The sequence below is a fragment of the Muntiacus reevesi genome, chromosome 1 (assembly GCF_963930625.1).
Source record: "Muntiacus reevesi chromosome 1, mMunRee1.1, whole genome shotgun sequence".
Lineage (NCBI taxonomy): Eukaryota > Metazoa > Chordata > Mammalia > Artiodactyla > Cervidae > Muntiacus > Muntiacus reevesi.
Window position 1 is genome coordinate 150053220 of NC_089249.1, and position 6611 is coordinate 150059830.

Sequence of the window (6611 nt, forward strand, 5' to 3'; positions counted from 1 at the left end):
TGGTATTGAACATCGCATGTGCTTATTTGTCATTCTTATTTCAGTGAAGTGTCTCTACATGTCCTCTGCCCGTTTTATAACTGGACTGTTTGCTTAATATTTTCTCCCATCTGTAGCTTATGTTTACATCTTCTTATCAGTCTTCATAGAGTAAAAGTATTTAATTTTGATGCAATCAAATTTATTATATTCTCCTTTTGGGTTTGTTTTGTTTGGGAGAGGCTTGTTGTGCTTTTGGTGTGAAGTCTAAAAAGTGTTTACTTCATCCTAAGTTCTGAAGATTTTGTATGTTTTATCTAAAAGTTTCATGGTTTTATGCTTACATTTAAATCTTGGACCTGTTTTGAGTTAATTCTGTGAGGATTAGGTCAAAGTTCTTTTATTTTTTAATTTACCTTCTTTTTGCTTAAGGGTGTCCAATGGCCCTAAAACTACTTGTTTAAAGGGCTATCCTTCTTCCATTGAATTGCTTTTACTACTTTCTCAAAAATTACTTGGACATTTTGTATGGGTTTATTTCTGGTTTCTCTATTTTATGCCTTTGATCTGTATATCCTTCTGTCTTGAGTACTGTAGCTGTACAGTAAGTGAGTAAAGTGAAGTGAAAGTCGCTCAGTCGTGTCTGACTCTTTGAGACCCCATGGACTACAGTCCATGGAATTCTCCAGGCCAGAATACTGGAGTGGGTAGCCTTTCCCTTCTCCAGGGCTGTATAGTAAACATAACATCAAATAGAGTGTGTCTTCCAACATTATTCTTCCTTTTCAAACTTGTTTTAGCTATTCTAGGACTTTGGGTTTGAAATATGCATTTTTAATATAAAAAATGATTGCTGGGAATTTGATAGAAATTTCATTAAGCTTATTGATCAGTTTGAGTTGAATTGAAATGTTTACTATGTTGAGTTTCAATAAATGAACACTAGATGAACAATAAATGAAAGTATTGTGCTTTGAATTTCAGTTTCCATATACTTTAATCTGTATCTCTATTTTCCTGGTGTTTTCATTTTATAAACTGCTGTCTTGTTAAACTTATTTATTCTAGGATTTTTATTTTTTTCCTCTGGGGTATTTTATTTACACGTATTATTACACCCCTGGTGTAATACACCAGGGCTTCCCTGGTGGCTCAGAGGGTAAAGCATCTGCCTACAATGTGGAAGACCACCCAGTTCGATCCGTGGGTCGGGAAGATCCCCTGGAGAAGGGAATGGCACCCCACTCCAGTACTTGTGCCTGGAAAATCCCATGGACTGAGAAGACTGGTAGGCTACAGTCCATGGGGTCGCAAAGAGTCGCACACAACTGAGCGACTTCACTTTCACTTTCTATTACATCCCTAGCAAAAGAATTCAAAGAGTTTCCCTCTTCTGTGTTTTCCATCTTGCTCCGTCATGGTCCCTGATACCAAATGAGGTTATCAGTACATTGAAACCAAACTGATGAGACAGGAGCAGGTTATTCTGCCATTTTTCTAGGTCTTTGAGTTGCACATCAAATCTGGGGCTGATCACTCCACACTTATTTAGCCTGCCTGTGAGGGTCACAGCAATTTTCTCAGCCCTGTGATTATAGATGATTTCAAATTCACCATTGTAACCTTGCTTCATCATCATAGTCAGAAACCAGACGATGACTTTGGAGTACAGCCTAATAAGAACTTGTTATTTGCCTCTCTTTTCAGCATTGTTGATACTCTTGAGAGCATCATCCAGGACATTCATGCAAACCATTATGGCAGCATGGAAAAAGCTAGGATTTTGTTTTCTTTTGTTTGGGGAAATTTTTTTGTAGATTCCTTGTGGCTGTCTGTTGTCTGCAGATCAAGACAGTTTTATTTCTTCCTTTCAAATATGTATTTCTTTTTTCTTGCTTTGTTGTGCTAGTTAAAACTTCTTATACTATGTTGAATAAGAATGGTGATAGTGGGCATATTTGCTTTTTTTCTAATCTTAGGGGGAATGCATTTAGTTTTTCACCATTAAATATAATGCCACCTGTAGAATTGTAGATGATCCTTCTCAAGTTGAAAAGTTCACCCTCTATTTCTATTTATTGGAGAGTTTTCATGATTGTATATTGAATTCTGTGAAATGCTTTTTCTGCCATCAATTGATATGACTCTGTGAATTTTCTTTAGGCTGTTAATATGGTGTATTACACTGATTAATTTTAAAATACTGAACTAGCCTTGCATTCCTGAAATAAACCCCACTTGGTGGTAGTATATACATTTTTTTTTGTACATAGCTAGATCCAATAGTTAATATTTTGCTGAATATTTTTTCACCTAAATTCATGAACATTTACTTTTTTATCTAAATCCATGAGTGATAGTGGTTGATAAACATATTTAAAAGGTTGCTCTGGTTTCTTTGTGGAGAATAGGTAGAAGAACAAGACTGGCAGCTGGGAAATTAATTAGATATTTTTCTCTTCTCTCAACCTTGAGCTCCATCCTCAGCCCTAATAGTCATTTGCTTTTTAAATTAAATTTTCCTCTTTTGGTTACAATTAATACCAATTAACACCATAGTGTGGGCTTCCCTGGTGGCTCAGAGGTTAAAGCATCTGCCTGCAGTGCAGGAGACCTGGGTTCAATCCCTGGGTCAGGGAGATCCCCTGGAGAAGGAAATGGCAACCCACTCCACTATTCTTGCCTGGAGAATCCCATGGATGGAGGAGCCTGGTGGGGTACAGTCCACAGGGTCACAAAGAGTCAGACACAACTGAGTGACTTCATTTTCACTTTCACACCATAGTTCAATTTCAACTGAATATAACCCTGCTGATCCTACCAGTTCCAGTGAGTTTGCTCCAACTCCAGCTAAAGGGAATTAAACTTTTCACTCAAGCCATACAAGTCCTTGTTGAATGTGCCACGTACCTTATTTATGTCTTATCCTTTCTTCAGTATCCTCCTAAAGTCCTAGAACCTTCAAAAAGCTTTCCCACCCATTCCAGTCATTGGTAAGCATTCCTTCCTGTCACCTCCTACAGTTCTTATTGTCTATGTTACTCATTTCACTTCATTCAATTCATTTATTTATGCGTTCAACAAACAGTAATTCAGAGTCTACTATCTTGAAGGCACTGTGTAGATACCAGGACAAAACTGTGAACAAAAGAAATGCAGCTGCCTTTCCTAATGGAACTTACAGTCTAAGCAAGGACACAACATAAAATAGGTAAAGATTTATATATAGATATATTACACACTCAGAGAGAGTGATACAAATCAAGATAAGTGTTATGAAGAAAATACTTTGAGTATTTAGAACAAAAGAATAGATTTTCTTTTTTTTTCTGTGCATATTCCATTTTAATAATTTCTTTGAGAATAGAGATCATATTTAATGTCCCTTGGTTAAACTCAGAATCTAATCCATGGTAGGTATGCAGTGGGTGTTTATAATGACGAAGTAGCAGTGAAGGAGAACAGGATGATCTGAGGATGAATCAAGTACCAGGAGCTGAAAAAATTCTACTTCTCTTTGCATCCCTGCAAAAAAATAAGCAACCTATAGAATGCCTTCTTTTTTTTTTTTTTTTTTTTTAATTTTTTTTTTTTTAATTTTATTTTATTAGTTGGAGGCCAATTACTTCACAACATTTCAGTGGGTTTTGTACATTGACATGAATCAGCCATTGAGTTACACGTATTCCCCATCCCGATCCCCCCTCCCACCTCCCTCTCCACCCGACTCCTCTGGGTCCTCCCAGTGCACCAGGCCCGAGCACTCGTCTCATGCATCCCACCTGGGCTAGTGATCTGATTCACCATAGATAATATACATGCTGTTCTTTTGAAACATCCCACCCTCACCTTCTCCCACGGAGTTCAAAAGTCTGTTCTGTACTTCTGTGTTTCTTTTTCTGTTTTGCATATAGGGTTATCGTTACCATCTTTCTAAATTCCGTATATATGTGTTAGTATGCTGTAATGTTCTTTATCTTTCTGGCTTACTTCACTCTGTATAATGGGCTCCAGTTTCGTCCATCTCATTAGAACTGATTCAAATGAATTCTTTTTAACGGCTGAGTAATATTCCATGGTGTATATGTACCACAGCTTCCTTATCCATTCATCTGCGGATGGGCATCTAGGCTGCTTCCATGTCCTGGCTATTATAAACAGTGCTGCGATGAACATTGGGGTGCACGTGTCTCTTTCAGATCTGGTTTCCTCGGTGTGTATGCCCAGAAGTGGTATTGCTGGGTCATATGGCAGTTCTATTTCCAGTTTTTTAAGAAATCTCCACACTGTTTTCCATAGTGGCTGTACTAGTTTGCATTCCCACCAACAGTGTAAGAGGGTTCCCTTTTCTCCACACCCTCTCCAGCATTTATTGCTTGTAGACTTTTGGATAGCAGCCATCCTGACTGGCGTGTAATGGTACCTCATTGTGGTTTTGATTTGCATTTCTCTAATAATGAGTGATGTTGAGCATCTTTTCGTGTGTTTGTTAGCCATCTGTATGTCTTCTTTGGAGAAATGTCTGTTTAGTTCTTTGGCCCATTTTTTGATTGGGTCATTTATTTTTCTGGAATTGAGCTTCAGGAGTTGCTTGTATATTTTTGAGATTAATCCTTTGTCTGTTTCTTCATTTGCTATTATTTTCTCCCAATCTGAGGGCTGTCTTTTCACCTTACTTATAGTTTCCTTTGTAGTGCAAAAGCTTTTAAGTTTCATTAGGTCCCATTTGTTTAGTTTTGCTTTTATTTCCAATATTCTGGGAGGTGGGTCATAGAGGATCCTGCTGAGATTTATGTCAGAGAGTGTTTTGCCTATGTTCTCCTCTAGGAGTTTTATAGTTTCTGGTCTTACATTTAGATCTTTAATCCATTTTGAGTTTATTTTTGTGTATGGTGTTAGAAAGTGTTCTAGTTTCATTCTTTTACAAGTGGTTGACCAGTTTTCCCAGCACCACTTGTTAAAGAGATTGTCTTTTTTCCATTGTATATCCTTGCCTCCTTTGTCAAAGATAAGGTGTCCATAGGTTCGTGGATTTATCTCTGGGCTTTCTATTCTGTTCCATTGATCTATATTTCTGTCTTTGTGCCAGTACCATACTGTCTTGATGACTGTGGCTTTGTAGTAGAGTCTGAAGTCAGGGAGGGTGATTCCTCCAGTTCCATTCTTCTTTCTCAAGATTACTTTGGCTATTCGAGGTTTTCTGTATTTCCATACAAATTGTGAAATTATTTGTTCTAGTTCTGTGAAAAATACCGTTGGTAGCTTGATAGGGATTGCATTGAATCTATAGATTGCTTTGGGTAGAATAGCCATTTTGACAATATTGATTCTTCCAATCCATGAACACGGTATGTTTCTCCATCTGTTTGTGTCCTCTTTGATTTCTTTCATCAGTGTTTTATAGTTTTCTATGTACAGGTCTTTTGTTTCTTTAGGTAGATATACTCCTAAGTATTTTATTCTTTTTGTTGCAATAGTGAATGGTATTGTTTCCTTAATTTCTCTTTCTGTTTTCTCATTGTTAGTGTATAGAAATGCAAGGGATTTCTGTGTATTAATTTTATATCCTGCAACTTTACTATATTCGTTGATTAGCTCTAGTAATTTTCTGGTAGAGTCTTTAGGGTTTGCTTTGTAGAGGATCATGTCATCTGCAAACAGCGAGAGTTTCACTTCTTCTTTTCCTATCTGGATTCCTTTTACTTCTTTTTCTGCTCTGATTGCTGTGGCCAAAACTTCCAAGACTATGTTGAATAGTAGTGGTGAGAGTGGGCACCCCTGTCTTGTTCCTGATTTCAGGGGAAATGCTTTCAATTTTTCACCATTGAGGGTGATGCTTGCTGTGGGTTTGTCATATATAGCTTTTATTATGTTGAGGTATGTTCCCTCTATTCCTGCTTTCTGGAGAGTTTTAATCATAAATGGGTGTTGAATTTTGTCAAAGGCTTTCTCTGCATCTATTGAGATAATCATATGGTTTTTATCTTTCAATTTGTTAATGTGGTGTATTACGAAGTAGCAGTGAAGGAGAACAGGATGATCTGAGGATGAATCAAGTACCAGGAGCTGAAAAAATTCTACTTCTCTTTGCATCCCTGCAAAAAAATAAGCAACCTATAGAATGCCTTCTTATTGTGCTGGTTTAAAACACAGGGAACCATCTCTTTGTGTGTTTTATTTCTGGCAGGGCTCTGAAAACTGTTTTACAATGCCTACCTACTTACCTCAAATGTCCATGCATATCTATCCTCTCTTCAAATTATTATTTTCTGGGGCTGTGCACAATGGAGTGCTGGTAAATGTCTAACTGACTACCTCAAAAAAAAAAAAAAAAAACCAGATTTGTAGCATTTGCTGATTTCTGTGGTGTAAATACTCCCACCATGGCCAATTTAAAGCTACCAAGTTGTCACTAAACACAGAGATGAGAAGAAATGCACAGTAGCACATTTTTAGAATTCCATACAGATACAGCAGACATAAATAACCTCAAGAGCATAGTTAGCAGTGAAATGTATTAAAATGTTAGGAAATGGTGAGCTTTTTTGAGCTTTTATGACCTTTTTCAAGATAATGTTTTTAATTTTAAGTTAATATAATTCTATGTTAATAATGACTATGTTTCTCAGCTG

At 37.0% G+C, this 6611-nt stretch overlaps 1 pseudogene; it reads right to left on the reverse strand.

Annotated features, from left to right (window-relative positions):
- Nucleotides 1-1341: 1341 nt before the first annotated feature.
- On the reverse strand, nt 1342-1735 carry LOC136149336 (small ribosomal subunit protein uS8-like; annotated as a pseudogene).
- Between the last annotated feature and the right edge of the window lie 4876 nt (nt 1736-6611).